Source organism: Ambystoma mexicanum, chromosome 6q, assembly GCF_040938575.1.
Source record: "Ambystoma mexicanum isolate Mex_15411 chromosome 6q, UKY_AmexF1_1, whole genome shotgun sequence".
Lineage (NCBI taxonomy): Eukaryota > Metazoa > Chordata > Amphibia > Caudata > Ambystomatidae > Ambystoma > Ambystoma mexicanum.
The window spans coordinates 1,598,404,183-1,598,425,090 of NC_090937.1; positions in this window are offsets into that span (position 1 = coordinate 1,598,404,183).

A 20,908-nucleotide genomic window follows, 5' to 3' on the forward strand; every position below is an offset into this window, starting at 1 on the left:
TACCAACCAGGAATAAACCTAAGAATGAGCAACAATGTGTGAATAGAAACAAGAAAAGGACATTCGAGGAACCGTATTCTACTATCTGATAGCCAACCTATGGAATGGAACTCGTTACTGAAGGAAATAAGAATGATTGAAGACCATTTAACATTCAGGAAACAACTGAAAACCTGGCTATTACATTCACAGAGACAAGCATAAACGTGCACTCCAACAAACCATACTCAGGGGCCAAAGCAAACAAGAGACAATACAGAATGAAGAACTCACAATAAAACCAGCCACACCCAGAGCCCAACAGACACCAACTAACCATCCCCTCCTCTTCATCACACCCTCACGCCTTTCATGTACTACACACACCCAAAAGGGGCAGCAAAACTGCGTGCCAAAAACACACAAACCATACACCCAATGATAATCACGCAACAGAACCAGATATTTGCAAACAACTCAGACACTGGACACCACCCTTCCAGACACAACAACCCCAGTGCACACAACACAGCACATCCAGAAAGTTCAGACTCACCAACACCAGTTTCTCCTGGTTCTGCAAGCATCAACAGAAGAGCACAACCTCTATCCTATCCCTCTCACTAACCAACCCCACCCACTTGTTTTACAGAGCCACGTTAGTGCCTGGAGTCCATTCAAATGGCAGTAGTGTGCGGTATAAATCATCAAAACATAACATTCTCCAGAAATGGCTCCTTCATAAATTCACATGCTGTCGATTATTCCCTCTTGTCAGGCTGGGAATCCTCTGTACGTAAATAGCAGTGTGCCTTATAGAAACAATTGAGTGCATTCACTTTAGTGATCTAGCAGAGTCATGTTCGGGTCATCTACTCTGCAGCCAATAGGTACAATTTCCCTTACCTCTTCCCACTGGTGGTCCTCTTCAGATTTCTTATCTCACGTTCGGAGTTGTGAGACTTTTATAGATGTCTAACTTCTTTAAATAATTTTACATTCACCTTTTCACCTACAACTTCGTTTGACATCTCTCCTTGACCACAAAGATAAGTGCTCTCATATTTGAGGGATTTGGGATGAGCCTTCACACTCAGGATGGATCCTGAGCGAGGGCATTATTAACACCCAAATCTCTTCACGTGCCACTACCCCTTGGTCATGGCTGACATGAAAGCAGTCTTTTCACACATTGCTCTACTTGCAACCTTAAAAACATCAATGTGGAGAATAGACATGAGGAGTGCTTGTACTGTTTGTATCCTGACCAAGACATGGGAGCCAGTCTGTCCCTAATAAGACCCTCAGATATTGTCACAGGAGACTGGTGGCCTGACTATATGAATGGACAATTGCCACCTCATCAAATAGGGTGAGATCAAATGAGGATCCCTTCAGGGAGAAATGGGCTAGGCAGGGAACGCCTGTGCTTAATTTTAAAGACACTCATTAGCCCTCCAGTCCAGCTAAATCATCTTTCGCTGGACTAAAGGATCATCGGATGGTAGACCCATTGCCTAAAAATCCATCCAAAAAACCATAAGTAGGAGACCCCCTGTCACTCTTCAGCACCCGTAGTGTTTCCTTGACTAGTCTAAATCATTTAAAACTCCAACAGCAAAACAGCCCTCCCATCAGAGGTCCATGCAACCACAATAAAAGCCACCTCGTCAACGACTACCTCTTCGACTATCCAGATGACAGGCATACTTGCTTAACAACAACGCCCCTATCAACTTTCAGACGTCTGTCAAGATCCAATTAATCTAAAAAGGCCATGAAGAGTGCATCTTGCACACCTGAGACCATATCTGCCACACTTTCGGTTCCCTCTCCATACAGATGCGCGCGCCGAAAGCAAGGTGTATGTATCTACGGCCATATGTCGCTCTCATCATCTCAGAGACTGCTACCATTCGTCTAGAGGACCATTTTATTTGTTTATTCAATTCTGGCCCTACCTAGAAAGTCTTGGAGCACCTCCCAAGGTTCTATGGTTCATAAGGTGAGAGGTGAAACAGACATTACAAAATTCTTTCAGGACAGGGTAGGAAGATTGGGATTTAAGTGAAGGCAGGAGAGGTGATGTAGCAGAATTAGCTGTGGGGAAATAGGTTTGTTTTGAGGCTTTTTAGGAAAGTGGTGATGGAGGGTGTTGCAGATGTGAAGTGGTAGGGTGTTCCTCACTCAGGGCGCTCACTGTGTAAATGCTTGTTTTTATGTGCATGTACCTTTCTAGAGTGGAATGTGAGAAGGTGCTGGCTATTATGTCTGGTGTTTGTGTATGTGAAGGGTTTCAGTATGTTGTGAAGGTAAGATGGGGTTTTGAGGAGGTGGATGGCTTTGAATACGATGCAGAAACCTTTAAAGGTAATTCTGTAAAGTGGTGGAAGCATTGGAGATGGGTGAGAACTGGGGTGATGTGCAAGTGTTTGGGTAGGTGTAGGATAGGTCTTGAGGCGTTATTTATTTATTTATTGATTTGGATTTATTAAGCGCATTAAGACCGGAGTCATCAAGGCACTGGTTACAGTCTTACAGGCATAAGTTACAGGTTACAGTAATATGTTACAGGTAAGTCGATCATAGGCATAGCGAACAGGCTAAAAAAGTCACTTAGTTAGGAAACAGCGAGGTCTTAAGGTGTTTCCTAAAGGTCCAATAAAATTGTCCAATAACCTCTGAGTGGAGCTGAAAGGGGAGAGCATTCCAGCTCTTGGCAGCCAAGAGTGGAAAGCTAGAACCTTGACTTGAATCTTCTGAATCTGGGGACGGACAGTATGTTGGAGTATGCTAGGTGTGTTGGTCTGGTGGGGTGGGATTTGGTGAATTTTTGTGAGACAAGTACTTGGGTGCAGAGTTGGGAAGACAATTTTGCATGATGAAAAGCAACTTGAATATGATGTGCTCTTGGATAGGGAGCCAGTGTGCTTTTTTCCTGGCAGCTGAGATGTGATTTATCTTTGGGATGTTAAGCGCAGCTTTGAGGGCATCGTTCTGAATTATTTGGAGTTGTATTATGTTGTGCGCAGATGTTCCAACAAATGGGGACCTGCAATAGTCCAGGTTTGATCCAATAAGTGCTCTAGTAATGTATATTGTATTTCCTGGGGTGAGAAAGGGCTTGCAAGCATTAATTAATTTAGACATGTGGGCAGCAGAAGAGGCAATGGCATTAACATGTATGAGAGATACCATGGAGTCTAGGTAAACAGCTAGGGTTTTTACATTTCTAGAGACTTGGATGCAGATCCCATCTATAGTGAAGGCTTTGTAAGAGGGGCACAGTTTCTTAAGTGTAGGTGTGAGCCGACCAGAAGAATCTCTTTTTTTATATCATTCAGACAAAGATGAGGGGCAGCCATCCAAGCCTGGATGATGTGGTAGATTGTGCAGAGATTGCGAGAGTCAGCAATGTAATCTCCAGTGAGGGGAAGCAGGAATTTGCGTATCGTTTGCATAGTTTGTGCCGGTGATACCTTTGCCATCTAGCAGATCGAATAGAGGATTTGTAAAGATATTGTAGAGTGTTGGGCGAGACACAGGAACCCCGAGGGACGCCACAGGTAACTGGGGCTGGTGGGGCTGTAGCATTAGTGGAGAACACTCGCATTGTTGTTTCAGAGAGGAAGGATGCTAATCAGTTGATGGCGTTAGGTGTGAAATGAGCAGCTGATGCTGGCATGAGATATCGTGATCAACCAAGTCAAAGGCTGCGGCCAGGTCGAGCAGTAGGAGGAGTGCGGACTTCCCTGTATCCTTGATGTCATCAAGTTGAATCTTTAGGTCGAGTAAGGTAGTTTCAGAGCCGCGGCCCAGCCGGAAGCCAGATTGTCGTAAACCTAATAAAATGTTGGTGTCTAGGAAGCTCTGAATCTGGAGATATGCTGCCCTGTTAAGAATCTTTAGCAGCTAAGGGACTGTGGTAATGGGATGGTAATTAGTAGGGATGTTAGGGTCTAGGGTTGTTTTTTTCGGCAGGGGAGGACCCATGCATTTTCAGATTGTGGGGTACTATGTTAGAGGCAACTGCGGCATTGATAAAGGCAGTTATAAATGGTGCCTGTTCTTCAGCCCAGTCTTTAATGACTGTGGCTGGGCAAATGTCGCTCTTCCAGCCAGAGGTTTTGAGACCTTTGATGATTAGAGAAGTCTCTAGGATTGTGGTCAGTTTGAAGCTGAATATAGGGGCATCAGGATGAGTGAGCACAGTCCCTGTAGAGTTGGACATCAGCGTCCATAGGGTATTTTTTTTCTCAGTGATCGTTTTTTGGAGAAGGCATTTTGAATATTGCCGCACCAGGTGCTATCTTGGGAGCAGTTGGTTGGCTTGGAGATTCCAGTTCCTGTAGTATAGTAAAGAGCTCTCTCGAGCTCGATTTTGCTTTCTCAATCCACACTAACCTCCCCACTCCCCTCTCTTGCAGAACCATGCTGCCCCTGGGTGCTAGCAGTGCGCAGTGGAAATCAACATAACATACTAAAATAGTAGGGTCAAAGTCTTGTGTAGGGGCATGACATAGCTCATACAGCAGTGGTAGGATGCAAGCTTTGGTCATGTTTTCAGAGGTACGGGTTGCTAGAGAGGGGAGGTGGGGGCATAGGAAGAGGGTTAGTGATAGGGAGTAAGAATGAGATGATGTGGTCAGTCCACGGGCAGGGCTTGTAGGTTGTGACTGAAGCATGGCAATTCAGGTCTACCAATCTGTCCAGTATTCGACCCTTGGTATGAGTAAGGTGGAGTATACGCTGTACTAAAGCTGAATTCTGAGTGAGTTGGCAAGGGCTTGTACGTTTGTGTCTTCTAAGTCACAGAGACCAAGGTTAATGTCACCCATTATCAGTATTTTAGATGCATGTTTGGCCACAGAGAAAAGATGGGAGGGTATCCTCCTCGAATGAGGATAGGTCCCAGGGCTCGATAGAGTGAGGGATGGTTAGTGTGGTCGTGTGAGTGGTTTTGAGCTTGATAGATAGTAACTCATTATTGTAAGGGGAGTCGATTTCTCTGAATGCAAGGGAATTCTTTGCTATGATGGCCACGCCACCTCCCCTGCCATCTGTCCTGTCTTTTTGAAGGATAGTGTAGTCAGCTGGGATGGCAAGGTCAAAAGTAGGGCCAAAGGCACTATGTAGCCGGGATTCAGAGATCACCAATAAGTCTAGATCGTTAATTGTGATGGGATCAGCTATTTCTAGTGCGTGGGCAACAACAGATCTAGCATTCACCTATGCTCCTTTGATGTGTGTGGGCTGTTCAAAGGTGCTGTTATTAGGCTCTATCGTAGCAGACGGGAAGGCAGTGTGTGAGGGTGGGAGCTGTGTGGCAGATATAGGTGGTTGCAGTGTGATGTGTTTCGAAGTTGGCGAGGTGTCATGATATGATATGATAGTTTATTTATATAGCGCCTATACACAATGTGTTACAAAGCGTTTCAAGGCAAGGGAGGGAACAAGAGAAAACACAATGACATTCTTACAGGCCATGAACATTAAGGATGTGAAATTAGCTATCGTTCTTGGCCTTACGACATTTCAGATAGTGCAAGTGCTAAGACATAGATGAGGAAGGGAGGGGGAGAGCGGGAAGGAAATGGAAACAGACAGGCCACTACCGTACTAGGACCACAAAAGTGATGGGTGGAAGGTTTTGAATGAATCTGTACCACTGGCGTTGCTCTGGGCAACCTTCCACACCACTGTTTTTTAGCCCGTCTGCGCCATTGCAAAAGGGTCCAGCCATATGCAAATCAGTCTGGTACTGCCACCAATGGTAGCAGCCCAGCCCGAACTGCTAGGCCAAGTCCCCTCTGCACGGAAACACAAGCAACCCCAGACATGTTTCGGCCTTGTTGGGCCTCCTAAGTGAGGTGCAGCTTGGTTCCCTATGGCACAGCGAGCAAGGGACCCACGTCTGGGCATACCCTCTTGCACATAGTGAGACAAACTGTGACCACAAAAGTGATGGGTGGAAGGTTTTGAATGAATCTGTACCACTGGCATTGCTCTGGGCAACCTTCCACACCACCGTTTTTTAGCCCGTCTGCGCCATTGCAAAAGGGTCCAGCCATATGCAAATCAGTCTGGTACTGCCACCAATGGTAGCAGCCCAGCCCGAACTGCTAGGCCAGGTCCCCTCTGCACGGAAACACAAGCAACCCCAGACATGTTTCGGCCTTGTTGGGCCTCCTCAGTGAGGTGCAGCTTGGTTCCCTATTGCGCAGCGGGCAAGGGACCCACGTCTGGGCATACCCTCTCTCACATAGTGAGACAAACTGTGACCACAAAAGTGATGGGTGGAAGGTTTTGAATGAATCTGTACCACTGACGTTGCTCTGGCAACCTTCCACACCACCCAGGTTGCCCAGAGCTTTGCCCGTGGTTATGATTAATTCAAAACCTTCCAGCCATCACCTTTCAGTTTTGTTAGTGTCACCCCAAGTGCTACGGGTATGCCCAGACGTGGGTCCCGAGTCTGCCGGGCCTAGAGACCCAAGCTACTCCTCACTGATGATGCCCAACAAGGCTGAAACATGTCTGGGGATGCTTGTGGTCTCGTGCAGAAGGTATGTGGCTTAGCAGTTTGAGCTGGACTGTCACTTTTGGGGTAGGACCAAGCCTGATTTGCATATGGTTTTCCCCTTCTGTAATGGCTTGACAGGCTGAAAAACGATGGTCTGGAGGGTTGCCCAGAGCTTCGCCCGTGGTTATGATTAATTCAAAACCTTCCAGCCATCACCTTTCAGTTTTGCTAGTGTCACTCCAAGTGGGACGGGTATGCCCAGACGTTGGTCCCGAGTCTGCCGGGCCTAGAGACCCAAGCTACTCCTCACTGATGACGCCCAACAAGGCTGAAACATGTCTGGGTATGCTTGTGGTCTCGTGCAGAAGAGATGTGACCTAGCAGTTCGGGCTAGACTGCCCCTTTTGGGGTAGGACTAAGCCTGATTTGCATATATTTTTCCCCTTCTGTAATGGCTTGGCAGGCTGAAAAACGATGGTCTGGAGGGTTGCCCAGAGCTTCGCCCGTGGTTATGATTAATTCAAAACCTTCCAGCCATCACCTTTCAGTTTTGCTAGTGTCACCCCAAGTGGGACGGGTATGCCCAGACGTGGGTCCCGAGTCTGCCGGGCCTAGAGACCCAAGCTATTCCTCACTGATGACGCCCAACAAGGCTGAAACATGTCTGGGGATGCTTGTGGTCTCGTGCAGAAGGGATGTGACCTGGCAGTTCGGGCTGGACTGCCCCTTTTGGGGTAGGACCAAGCCTGATTTGCATATGGTTTTTCCCCTTCTGTAATGGCTTGGCAGGCTGAAAAACGATGGTCTGGAGGGTTGCCCAGAGCTTCGCCCGTGGTTATGATTAATTCTAGGGGTGTATCGAACTTCGGCTTCGAGTAAGTATTCGGCCGAAATTCGGCTAAAAAGTAATTATTCCGTTTCGGCCGAATGTATACTTGAAGCCTTACTCGAAGCCGAAGTTAACACACCATAAATTCCTGCACTGAAAAGACATGCTCCCATATAAAAGCAACGTGTTTGCCTTGGATGCAGAGCTTAAACACAGCAGTTGCTGCACAAACCATATGAGCCACTAGATGGCAGTCGAGTTGCACACAAAAGAACGTGCATTGCTTGAAAAACCGAGCTGCTAGGACTATGAGCATGAACAGTGTTTATATCGTGTCCCTCCTGTTGCCAATCCAGTCACTTTTAAAATATGGATTTTATGCACAACTCGCTTAGAAGCGCCTAGGAGCAAGGCCCCATTGATTTCTCCAAGGCACCTCCTGCGCCTGGGAAATCGGATCGGAGGGCTGACGAACATCTCTCTCACTCTAAACAGGAGTCACATGCAACCAGTTAACATTGCTTTGCTAAGTGGGGCGGGACGGGCATGGTAAAGGAGGGGAGGGGCACTTTGGATTTCAATGGGCTGGGAGGATATCAGAGGTTGTTGTGCTAGGGGGGGCGGGAGAGGTGGGTCTCAGTCTCATTGCACTGCATAACACCTCAGGGCTTCAGGCTCCTGATAGGCGCTGTGCTCACAGTGACTATCGCCCCCCTGCAGGTGCGCCCACTAACAGCTAATGCCGGCTCCCGCCTCAACAGCGCTGGCTGGGCAGGCAATGATTAATGGCATCTCTTTGTGTGGCTGTACAAAGAAGTGGCCCCTTAAGCTTGTGTTGCTGGCTGCATTGTTAGCCTACTGAACGTTCTTCAGTGAATGCAGGCTTGCTCTGCTAACAAGGCTGCAAAGTAAATATGCACAATGCTGCATCTCTGTGGAGGGGGGTTGACTTGCCATTGTCCTAACAGAATTATGACTAGATGTGAAAAGATATTTCTCCATAGAAGATAATATCTTTGAAAGGGAAAGAATGGCAAGTCACCCTTGTAAAGGTTTAATGAAAGGTCTGTTTGTTGCAAGTACCTTGGAACAATGGGCCTGTGAAAGAAAGTTCTCATGGGGACAATTTATAAGCGCTATGATATGATATGGCATTTATAACGCGCCCATTCACAAGTGTTTGTATACACTGTGCATGTCCTTCACTGAAGTCGTGTTAAAACAAGCAGTGGCAAATCCAACAGCTTTTATATGCCCAGTTACTCGCACCATTTTGCACCTGCATCCATCAATTGCCAGTTAATAACACTACGATGGTTCAGGGCAAGAGCCTTTCCCATGCCTACACAAAAGCCAAAACGACTATTCGGTTCACTATTCGGCTCCGGACGGATAGTAAATTTACTATTCGGTATTCGGCCGGATAGTAAATTTACTATTCGGTACACCCCTAATTAATTCAAAACCTTCCAGCCATCACCTTTCAGTTTTGCTAGTGTCACCCCAAGTGGGACGGGTATGACCAGACGTGGGTCCCGAGTCTGCCGGGCCTAGAGACCCATGCTACTCCTCGCTGATGACGCCCAACAAGGCTGAAACATGTCTGGGGATGCTTGTGGTCACGTGCAGAAGGGATGTGACCTAGCAGTTCCGGCTGGACTGCCCCTTTTGGGGTGAACCAAGCCTGATTTGCATATGGTTTTTCCCCTTCTGTAATGGCTTGGCAGGCTGAAAAACGATGGTCTGGAGGGTTGCCCAGAGCTTTGCCCGTGGTTATGATTAATTCAAAACCTTCCAGCCATCACCTTTCAGTTTTGCTAGTGTCACTCCAAGTGGGACGGGTATGCCCAGACGTGGGTCCCGAGTCTGCCGGGCCTAGAGACCCAAGCTACTCCTCACTGATGACGCCCAACAAGGCTGAAACATGTCTGGGGATGCTTGTGGTCTCGTGCAGAAGGGATGTGACCTAGCAGTTCGGGCTGGACTCTCCCTTTTGGGGTAGGACCAAGCCTGATTTGCATATGGTTTTCCCCTTCTGTAATGGCTTGACAGGCTGAAAAACGATGGTCTGGAGGGTTGCCCAGAGCTTCGCCCGTGGTTATGATTAATTCAAAACCTTCCAGCCATCACCTTTCAGTTTTGCTAGTGTCACTCCAAGTGGGACGGGTATGCCCAGACGTTGGTCCCGAGTCTGCCGGGCCTAGAGACCCAAGCTACTCCTCACTGATGACGCCCAACAAGGCTGAAACATGTCTGGGGATGCTTGTGGTCTCGTGCAGAAGGGATGTGACCTAGCAGTTCGGGCTGGACTGCCCCTTTTGGGTTAGGACCAAGCCTGATTTGCATATGGTTTTTCCCCTTCTGTAATGGCTTGGCAGGCTGAAAAACGATGGTCTGGAGGGTTGCCCAGAGCTTCGCCCGTGGTTATGATTAATTCAAAACCTTCCAGCCATCACCTTTCAGTTTTGGCACTACCGTACTAGGCCTGACGACATGTGTGGTAGAGTGCCGGAGAAAAACAAAAGGTGAGGGAGAGGGGTGCAGAAAGGGAGGAGAGGAACAAAACAAGTAACTATAGTACTAGGCCTGATGCCATTTCAGATAGTGCTGGGGGTGCGGGGACAACCAAGGGGAGGGGGAGGAGACAGACAAGGTTGCTATCATACTAGGTCCAGGGATAATTCTAATAGAGTAAGTGCAGAGAAGAAAGTAAGGGGAGGAGATAGGAAAGGAAGAAAGGGAGAAGAGGAGAGGACAGAGAGTAAGCAGTCAAAAAGAGTGGAGAAGCAAGAGGGGAGAGCAAATACAATTGCAGAAGTCAGTAGTAACACATAATGTTGCAAGCCAGGATACAAGATGAAGATGGGAACAGCATGATTCAGGGCCAACATGAGTACAAGATGCAAAAGAATTCCAGCATGAGAGTTGGATACATGATGCATTGTATTTGGCTGTTGTTGTAGGTGTGATACAGGTGGTTAAGGGTAGGGGTACAGATCTGTTTGTATGTGCGTGAAGGTGTTGGGCAAATCATCCACGTTATTGGTTGAGGGGCCTATTGAGGGTTTGGGCAGATTCGGGAACTTGTGCTCCAAACCTGGAGTCAGGACTGGTAGGCTGTGTGTTGAATGTTTATGAATCTTGTGAGCATGTGGTGTTTTAGGTACTGGGTTAGTATTGCAGAACACCTGTAGGCAAGGTTTCCAGGTGTGTAACGTACGGGATGAAAGTCGGCTGAGCCTACTCAGGCCTGTACATCGTAGAGATCGCATGGATGTGCTTCTTTAGGGGAAAGGTCGATCGGGTGCACGGGTTCTCTGCAGTTCTGTATTGCAGGTGGCGGTGGGGATGATGGAATGCTTGCAGTGAGTCTGGTGCTCGCAGAAGTGCACATTAGATACCGGGCAGTGCGAACGTGGAGATAGGGCATTGGGAAAGTGTTTGGAGACATACTTCCGCAAGGCTGGCGGTATGAGCGGATGACAAAGTTTTACAAGGAGGGGCCGCGAGAAGTGTGGAGTCACACCATTTGGGATCGGATGAGGTGCCAATGATTTTGAAGGTGTAGAGTGCCACAGTGGGTGTAATGGAGTCGTTAGGTGGTATTCATAAGTCTAGCTTATGAATCAGGATGATACTGATACAGTGCACATATCTTGATGGATGGTCTTCTTGGCCGTGCATGGCCTGACAGGGTCAGAGAGGTTGGATACTTGCGTGGGGTCCTTGAGAGGGGTCAGTTTTTGCCTGCCGGCTCCCTTGGGCTCATGAAGTTATATTTTGCATTGGCCAATCAGCTCCCTTCGTAGGCGGGACATCAAGCCTGCAGGACTCTGCTGTTGGTATTACTGAGACTTTGGCCATCTTATCCTGGAGCTGATGCTCCCGGGTTAAATCATTACCCCCAGTGGATGTAGGGTATATGGATGGTCCTTCGTAGCTCGGGAGGAGGTTGCCTTTCCAGGTCCTCTCTTGATTCCATCCTTGGGTCAGCTCCGCAGTCTTCGGATTCTTTCAAGAAATGCAGCTGCAGACTCCTTCCTCCGACTGGACCCAGGATTCAAGCTTTAGCTTCAATTTTATGTGCCAGTAGACATTACAATAAGAATAAAGTATTTGCTGGACACGGTTCTGTTAGACGCAATTTCAGGTTGTGCAAGGGGGCCCACAGACTCTTTAAAAATGGATTAAGATGACTGTTCTGTATAGCTTGCAAGGGGGCAAGGATAATGTTGTGGATTCCAGCTGAGAAAGCATTAGCATCGTCCAGTTTGGAAAGAAACTGTGCTTGGAATGTGATGCGGAAGTCATTATTTTTAGGACAAGACAGAAAGAGGCTTTTGTGACTAGAGTGATGCTGCTGCAAATCCTGCAACTCCAGCGCTCGCGAAGAAAGGCAGGGCAGTTGACATACGCCAGCTCTCAGGGAAGATGGAGGAGCTCAAAATAGGCAAATGTTGAATTTGTTCAATAGTAAGTGTAATTATTGGCACACTGGACGCCTGAATGTACATATTGGCTCACTCAGGAGATAGCTGGGCTGACGCAGCTCCCTCCTATCTCAAAGTCACTTCCACGAATTCCACTGCACTTCTCATTTAATCAGCAATAGGACAGCCAGGGGGCCAGTGATATTGTTTCAACACTGATTCTGCTTAACACTCCTACTCCTTATGTACATTTTGCTGTTAGTGGAAAGAAAGTATCTTGTCTGGTTGACACTAGAGTGACATGCTTATCTCTTAGGGATTAGGAATTTCCATTTGCTCCCTGTTCAAACAAAGTGGTAAATTCAGTGGGTATTAAAGATCGGCCGATACCCCACCCAGTTACACAACCTATAGCTGTTACCTTGGATCCTATATCTGAACTCCATGCTTTTTAACTGAGCCCTTTTATGCCAGTGAATCGGTTAGGATTGCATCTACTATGTAAAATAATTTGCACTATGTATTGGTCTCTTGATGGTATTTATTTTTATTTTCCTAAACATGGAGAATGGGATTTTTTGGCTGTCTTACAAGAGTGTTCATATTTGAGAGAGAAGCAATGCTCCATCATCGCAACACTGACTGTTGGTGGAGTTCCTCCACAATTATGTTCCACTGTTGCAAGTTATGTTGGGCACATTTTAAATGTAGAACCTGTGCGCATTACTCTAAACCCAGCCAAACGTCTTCTATGTATTCCACAATATCACATTTCATAAGAAGCAAATGAGGAAATAAAGACTGCAATTGTTTCCTTATCACAGCAAGGAATTATTGTGCCTACTCGTAGTCTCTGCAATATCTTTACCAGTAGGTAAACCTAAGGAAGACACTAATAGATTTATAGAAGACCGCTGTGCTGGAAATATGGGTATGTAGAATGCCGAACCATTTTCACACTGATTTGGAAACAAGATCCTGATTTACTGGTGCTCAAAGGTGGCTCTGTTTTGATACAGCTTGTGATTGATCATCTATTTCTATACAATTCATCACAAGCCTGCAAACAAGATTTTCTTGATTCTCTGATAGCTCTTGCTGTGAAAGGACATAAAACCTTGAAAGAAAAGCAGCAATTGTGTCAGACCTGATACCATTATCTTTGTCACAATATCACCGCGAGGGAAAGCCACCTGTCCAAAATCCAAAATGATAAGATTTTCCATGTACCCAAAGCCCAAATCCAAAAGCAAATCAAAGGATTTCTTGGAATCTCTGACTAGTTCTGCCAATGGATAACAAGCTATGCCTCAACTGTTAAACCCTGAATTCCTTCAGTGGTCCACAGAGACAGACCAGGAATTTCTAAAAATCAAGTAAGAACTGTCCACTCCGGCCTTATGGTTGCCAAACTTTATTGTGATGACGGTGATCAATTTTGCTCTGGCAATCCTGGATTAAACGCATGGCGACACACACCGTCCTTTGACTTACTAAAACATCCATTCCCATTTAGATCTTGCCACAACTTTGTTATTATACAAAGCAGATACTTTGTTCTTAGGTCATCCGATTACGAAAGCAGTGCCTCGTCCTGTTTTGGAATTACTTCTCAAAGGAAAACTGCAGTATAGTTGAAACTTGTGTTTGACGAAATATGAAAAAATACTTTTATCTGCTGCAAATTTCACTTTGACAACATTCTTTTCTAACTAAATCATGCTTTGTTGCTCCCAATGCCTTCAAGTTGAGACCCACATTACTGCTTGCTAGAAGTTGAACATCTTTTGACTAAAGGAATAGATTTTAAAGAAGCAATACTACTGCCTTCAGCACTGGTTTTGGTTAAGTGCAAGGTGCATGAAATGTTTCAATCAGCAAACTCTTTAGCTGATAGAAATCAGGATCTGTCTCCAATTGCAACTCTTTCTACCCAGGCCATGTTACAGGACTTACTCCTGAGAACAAGAGAAGGGTCATTGGTCCTGAAGAAAGTGTAAGCTGCATTCTAATGCATTATTTAGATGGCAGCATGGTTGCACCTAAATTCCTTTTACCTTATCTTGCCCATGTATGGCTCATTCAGGAATAACAGAGAATGTCTGGCACCATGTTTATTTTCATACAGTTGCACAAGACTACTATAACACCTGTTCAGTATGTTTGGCCCAGAATGCGAGACAGGCTGTAAATAAATGTCCTTCTGTAGTGCACGAAGGTCCTTTTAAAAAAATGCCCAGATTGATTTCAACCAAATGCTGATCCTTTGAATTCTGCTTAGTTCTGCACATATGTTTATATTGAAAGGTTAACTGTCTGTGGCAAAGAAACTCTTTCAGAATGTATTCTTATATTGGCCTTTCTGCGATTATAGACAGTGACGATGTAAATATCACTGGAACAGTAAGGTATTAACTGGTATTTTTATGTCTTTGTCCCGTCACCTCATTCTGGCTCCTTCTTGAGCTATGTACATGTCTACATGTAAGCGCCCCGATGCCTGCAGGCGGTCGGCGCCATATAAATAAATAAACAAATGAAAAATAAATAAATAATGTGCATACAAGGCTTTGAATCTTTCACAGCATTGTCGTTGTGCTGATCACCCTCAATCTAGTAGAGCAGTAGAATGCTGCAATGGCGATATAAAATATTAGGCTACTGTGAGAAACCAAAGGGTGTCTTACTTACTAGTCACTGGGGCTCTCTCAGGTGGCCAGCTATAACCATCGCCTTTGGATCCAGACCCTGGGGGTGGAACAGTGCGGGAGGATCACCTATGTGAGGGATCTTCAGGGATTGGGGGTGAGGCAACCGATGGAGAGATACAATATCCCCCCTTTCCCGTGCCCACACCCCATCGTATTTAATAGGATTCTCTGATGTTCCAACCTCCTCCTTTCTACACAAACAATGGGCAGTCGACGAGAAGGACTGAGAGTAAAAGGGCTAACACATGCATATCTCATTGGACATGTCCCGCTAATAAGATCAGGCAAAGTTCGGCAGTGGACCTTATCACATACATCTGATACCCATTAGCTCTCCCCACATGGATAAAAGGCAGAACATTGAGACACACTCTGAGCAGGGTGAGACACGAGAAGGAGCAGATATTCCTGGGCAAAGGCAAACCCACTGGAGCAGGACGACAGATCGAGGGATCAGAGCGAAGGGGTTCAGAAACCCTGATGTTCCCTGCAGGAGGTTTTTGCGTCAGAGAAAACATGAGGGATATGCGTGGAAAGCCAAATCCCAGACAAGAAGAAGCCTGTGTTGTGTTTCAAGGATGCAAGCGACCCTCCCAGCTGAACGGCAGAGATGGGGAGGCGTGGCTAAGCCTGTGGTATCAACCTTGACTCGTGAATCAAAGCCGCAGAGAAAAGAAAAGGAATGCTCACAACCGGTGAGTTAGCGGAAGACATGAAAGGCCAGTTTGTGTCAAGGAAAGATTGAAGCAGCAACAGTGTATCTTACAATTGAAGGTTGCACGCGTGCTGATGAGACATGAAAGGAACCAAATCAGTAGTGAACTTTAAAGTTTCCGATAACTGTGAAGCCAGTGATACAGAGTAGCGAGGTGGTCCGGCAAAATGAAATAGCCCTCTCAAAAGTCTCCGCAAAATGTTTGATGTCTTGTTAAAAAGCAGTAAATTGAACAAACTCTGAAATGCGCAAGGGCCAAGATTAATCATGTCAAAAGGGGAAGTTAAAAGGTCATTGCTCTATGAGCAAGATTTATTTGAACATTTCTGTTTGTGATGTGGACCTACCAAGACCAAGAGACCCTGGGGCAAATACCATAAGGGAGAGATAAAGTGAAAGTTGAAGTGGTCCTGCGGAGGTCTACGGAAAAAGCCTTGCACACTCAAAAGTCTTCCACATCAGTGAAAGGTCAGAGCCTGACAGAGGGAGACCTGGAATACGAATAAATCTTGGGGAAGGGAGCCACTGCAAGTGCATGTGATTGTGAGGTCCAACCCCGACTGAGGGAAACCTATGTGAACTGTTGATGCCTTGTGAACGGTTGATGCCTTGAGAGGTCAGACCCTGACAGAAGGAGACCTACGTGAACGTTTGTTGAACTGTGAAAGAACTTTTTGTGAAATGGTAATCAGTAACTTTAACGTGGAAGGCCAAGCGGGCCTCGACCCATGTTTGGAAGTGCCTTTTTTTTAATAACCTGAGCCAGAGTGTGTCATCCTGTATACGGGGGCCCACTTACTCCATGCAGTCCAACGTGGGGTGGAGAAATGACTCCGCCACCTTGATCCTTTATGTTATAACACTAAGTTCCCTTTGCATACACATTCCACTTTACACAATTTTTGTATAGGAGACAGGGCAGGCATTTTTTTTTTGTTTTAGTATGGGCCATTTTGATTTTACATAGACTCACTAGACTGTGTTTTCTTTATCATTTGATGCTAGAGACTACTCCCATCATAGCTATAGGGCAAAGTAGGAGTTTTTCCAAACCCCAAGAATTTAATAAAGCTTTTGGAACTTGTAACTCTTGTGTCCGTGTCATACTTGTGATACCATGCCTCTCTTACACTACCTAAAGTCTGCAAGGAGACTGAACTCCCTTTCATTAGCATTGCTTCATATTAAAAAAATAAAAACCCACACACACACACACCTTATACACATAACTATCACTCCGCTACTACTAGCATACATTCTGAATCTCTGCTTGGAAGATAATGCAATCATGTATTATTGTAAGTTTCTTGTAAAGGCTTTCAATCTCTATATGCAGGACAAAGTGAAACCTGCTTACAGACCTTGACTCTCTCTCAAACCCATAGAGTGGGTTTATCTGCGAGTGTACCAGAAAAAGACAATGCTAACGCTGCAGTGGCAAGGACCCTTTCAGATTTTCCTCCCAGACTGCCATTACGTGTGAAGGGCATCAGACATGGGCCCATGCCACAACTACTGCAGTGGGCAGCTTCTATTTGAAATATCAGTTGACTAGACAGTTTTTAGTGACCCCACTTCTTTTGCTTCTAAAGAGATTTGGGTCGTCTGGAACATCCACATCTGAATCTCCTCTTATATGTGATTCTACTGCACTGAAAACTACAACTTCAAAGGCTGTTCAGGGTGGTGATGTTACTTCAGCATAGGCTTCATCATCAGCGTCAGTTGACAGTGCAGTTACATCAGTAAATGCTGACATAGAATCTGAGATAGAACAGAAACAGCTTGCTTCTGCTCAACAGGTTTCTGAATCCTCATTTCAATGCAAGTATCATTTCTATCCTCACAGGTTATGTTGTTGTAATTGAATTGTGTGGAGAGAGGAAAACATTGTTAAGGGCATCACATTATAAAATAACCCCACTGCTATATAACGTGATTCCATTCAAGCAGGTTGCGAGTGGGAGAAACGGAAAACATGGTTGAAAGTACTTTTTTCTCTGCTTATAAGACTTTATGCAAAATATCAACTCCTCTAAATTCTTTGAGAAATGAGTAGACATTTGTACCTTATCTGGCATCCCACATTGTGAAGAGTACAGATTGTTTGAGGATGGGCCTTTCATATCTTGTGGTGTCGATTGTTGTCTCAGCTATTGAAGCCTTTAACATTTCTTTTCATCCTTCACAGGGTCCAGACACTCACCCATGGATTGAGAGTAAGAACACTTACTTATACACAACCTGGCAATATGCCTCGTCAGAATGTATCAGAGGGCTACATCTGATCACATCTTAGGTAGGGCATTGATTCTGTATTCCCTATGCCACTGGCTCCTTTTCACTGGGGTGGCATTTGTAATTATCTGAGATCACATAATGAGAGAGGTCTTATTTGGCATACTAATCATAGTTCTTGCAGTTGCATATATTTCCCATCTATGGAAAACATTATTACTATAAATTTGCTAAATTGTGTTATGCTACTGAACATGGCACCTATTTCATATATGAATTCTCAGCCTTTGGCTGGTTGCCCATGGACGGGGAAGGAATCTGTTATATGGATTAAGGAATACCCGCCATCAGCCACTGCACTAAACTACCATCTCAGCCCCAAGAGGTATGAAAATCTGGCTTAGAAACATTTGCTGAAGTATCCGTTTCCTAAGTCAATGGAGTGGGTATTAAACTCGTTTGTGACAAATTCATAAGTAGTCCCAGTAGTTAGGTAAAGTGGCAAATTACACCTAAATCTCTTTCATTAATTACACATGAAAAAGAGGCCTTACATACTACGGTACTGTAGAATCGAATGGCCCTAGAGGCCTAGACACTATGCTGGCCTCAAAGAGAGGTGTTTGTGATCTGGTCTCTTGAAACCCTCCACGAAAAGTGCACTGTTCTATGACCGGGAACAACTATTGGTCCATACACCTAAACCAGAAGTTGAAGGAATGGTATGTGTGACTATTTCTAGTCCATTAAGTATTAAAATCCACAATATAACTGACACAAATTGGCACATTCTGAAAATTATTCAGCCTGACTTATCCTAACCAATGTTTGCCTTCAAAAGAGGTGTGTACTTACGTCGGTCCTTGGTATGTTCCCAATGCAAAGATTGTACACCACACTGTAATATAAGAACGTATTTAGGGTGGGACTACCATCCGTGTGTGGGATGCACTGTTTGTAAATTTGCAGAGACAATGGGTGACTTTTGTCACAATGGTTAAATCTGGAAATTAACTAAACATACAAATTGCAAATCATGTAATGTCATTTATGTTGTTACCTGTCCATGCCAACTACATTATGTGGGAAAGACTCAGAGACCAGTCCAAATTAGAATTATGGAACACCGTTCACATATCTGAACAGGATTGGTTGCGGCGCTGTTGGTCAATGAGGTTTCACTAGGTTTACAGCACAAGGGAGTCTTGATTCTATTAAAGACATGGAGGCGATCATTATGCTTCAACTTTCATTATTGCCACTCTCCAGCAGCCTATAAATGTAAACCTTTTTTCTTCAAAACTGTCAAAAGACAAACAACATTTCAGGGGACTACACCACCTCCAAAGACCATTGCTCTTTTGTAATCCATAACAGTCATTCAGTGCAAAAATAATGGGTCAGCTTCCCCTATGAGGCACATCCTGATTGTGTCCCTTCCTCTTTCTTTTGATGACTTGCAACTATCACCAGCTGATCACATTCAAAACAAACTAAGTTCATTGATGAAACAACAACTGCAGGGAACACTCCTCAAAATGGCAGCAAGGAAGACTAGAACAAACGTCTTCTCCACCGTCTTCCCCGATTCGACCTTGGTCACTGGATCAAGTATTCTTTTGCTCGTCACCTGAGTGGAAGGGAAGAAACAACATATTGAGGGTGGCAAAAACATTATGTGCATAAACCACAAATACACCCCAATCACATTAATATAATACATTAGAAATTGCACCAATCGTATCCTTGGTGGGATAATGCTCGCCTCTGTGTCGCTAATAGAATCAAGGCTCCTAGTGCTGTAAGCCTAGGTAATCTTCATTCCAGAGGCAAGTATTATGCTTGTTCAAAGCTGCCTAACATAGTCGCAGCAACTTCTGAAACTGGCTTAAAATGAAATGTCCTAAACGTTGCCTCCGAAGACCAGCCAGCCGCTCTTAAGATATCCTGTAAGGACATCCCTGTCACGAAAACTTTAAAAGCCATTGCCCCTCTGGCCGAATGCGCTTCGAAAAAACACTCCAGTCTATTCCTGCTAACTACATGACTTCTCTGACCCACCTGGCTATTGTGGTGGAAGCCATGGCGTGAAAGGTTTTCCTGCGCGTTATTAGCAACTGGTGTAATCTCATTGGTCTGACCCCTTCAACTGCCTTCTCATAGTCCTTGATACACTGTGCTACACATATCTCGGGGTTATTCAGGAAATAAGGCTATGAAATCACTTTGGACCTGCACCTAGTCCTATGTGCGATATTAAACGCCACTCTGTCTGGATTAAAGATTTTTCTATTTACTTCTAGAGCCTTCACATTGAACACCCTTCTGCCGGACACTGAACAGTGCCACATCGCTAACTTCCCAGACAACTTAGTCAATGTCAAGAGCCTGTTTGTTCTGTGGCCAACTCAGAAACAATCGGAACACTGCCTCTACATCCCAAAGGACTTGAGTACTTTGCTGCTGGGGGTCCACGCAGCTTCAATCCTTGTAGTAAACGTTCAACTGCTGGGTGCTCGCAGACCGGTTGACGCTCTACCTTCTCATGTCCTGCTGAAATGGCTGACCTATACACTCCAATGGTCTGGATAGCTTGCCGTCCTGCGAAAGATTTGTCCAAACATGTGCAGAAACAGGATGAACATTGTGTTGGGGACACCAGCTATCCTATTTGTCCCATGCAGCGCCATAGCACCAAAGAATCTTTGATGAATTCGGCAGCAAGATCCGAAATCCCCAGCAGATTCCATCTCTGCCCGATGGAAGTGAGAGAGCTGGCAAATTCAAATGCCTTCCCTTTGGACTGGCTTCGAAACTGATGTGCTGAGGTACTGGATGGAAAAAAAGGAGCACGAGGCCTGACCAGCAGCGGTTCCAGATGAAGACAGCACTCCGGTGGTGAGTGTGCAGAAGACGAAGTAAAGTTCCGACTCTAGCCGGTCTTAGTCACCTGTTCTTGTTTTCCTTTTCAGGTGCTGGTATGCTGTGGAGGCTGTAGGACGAAGGCGAGCAACTCCAGAGATGAACTCGTTATCGGTTCTCATTCCATCTCAAGCCGACGGCCGCAAAGTCCTCAGGGGAATGCTGATAAGCAGAGAAGTTGACACAAACTGCAGGTAAGCAGAGAAGTCCACACGGGCCTGCAGGTAAGCGGAGAGGTCCGGGTAAGCATGTGATACAGAATTCACACGAAGCGCATGTCGATCCTTGGGCGTGGATTATATAGGCAACCACGCCCAGAGACTAGACCGCGCTGCTTACTTTGTGCTGGGAACCTTTGTCCATGTTGGGGGAAGCCCAAAGTTCTCTTGGCTGTGAGTGGATGATGTGGTTTCCCTGATGACATATTCTGGTTTCTCAGAGCCTTAAGCCATGCCACTCCTGATTGTCTCTTCCACCTATCCCTTGTTGGGTGTCCTGACCCACGTTTAAGCTATCATGCCACAACATTTGGTGCTGTGGGCTTAGAAAGTTCAAGATGGC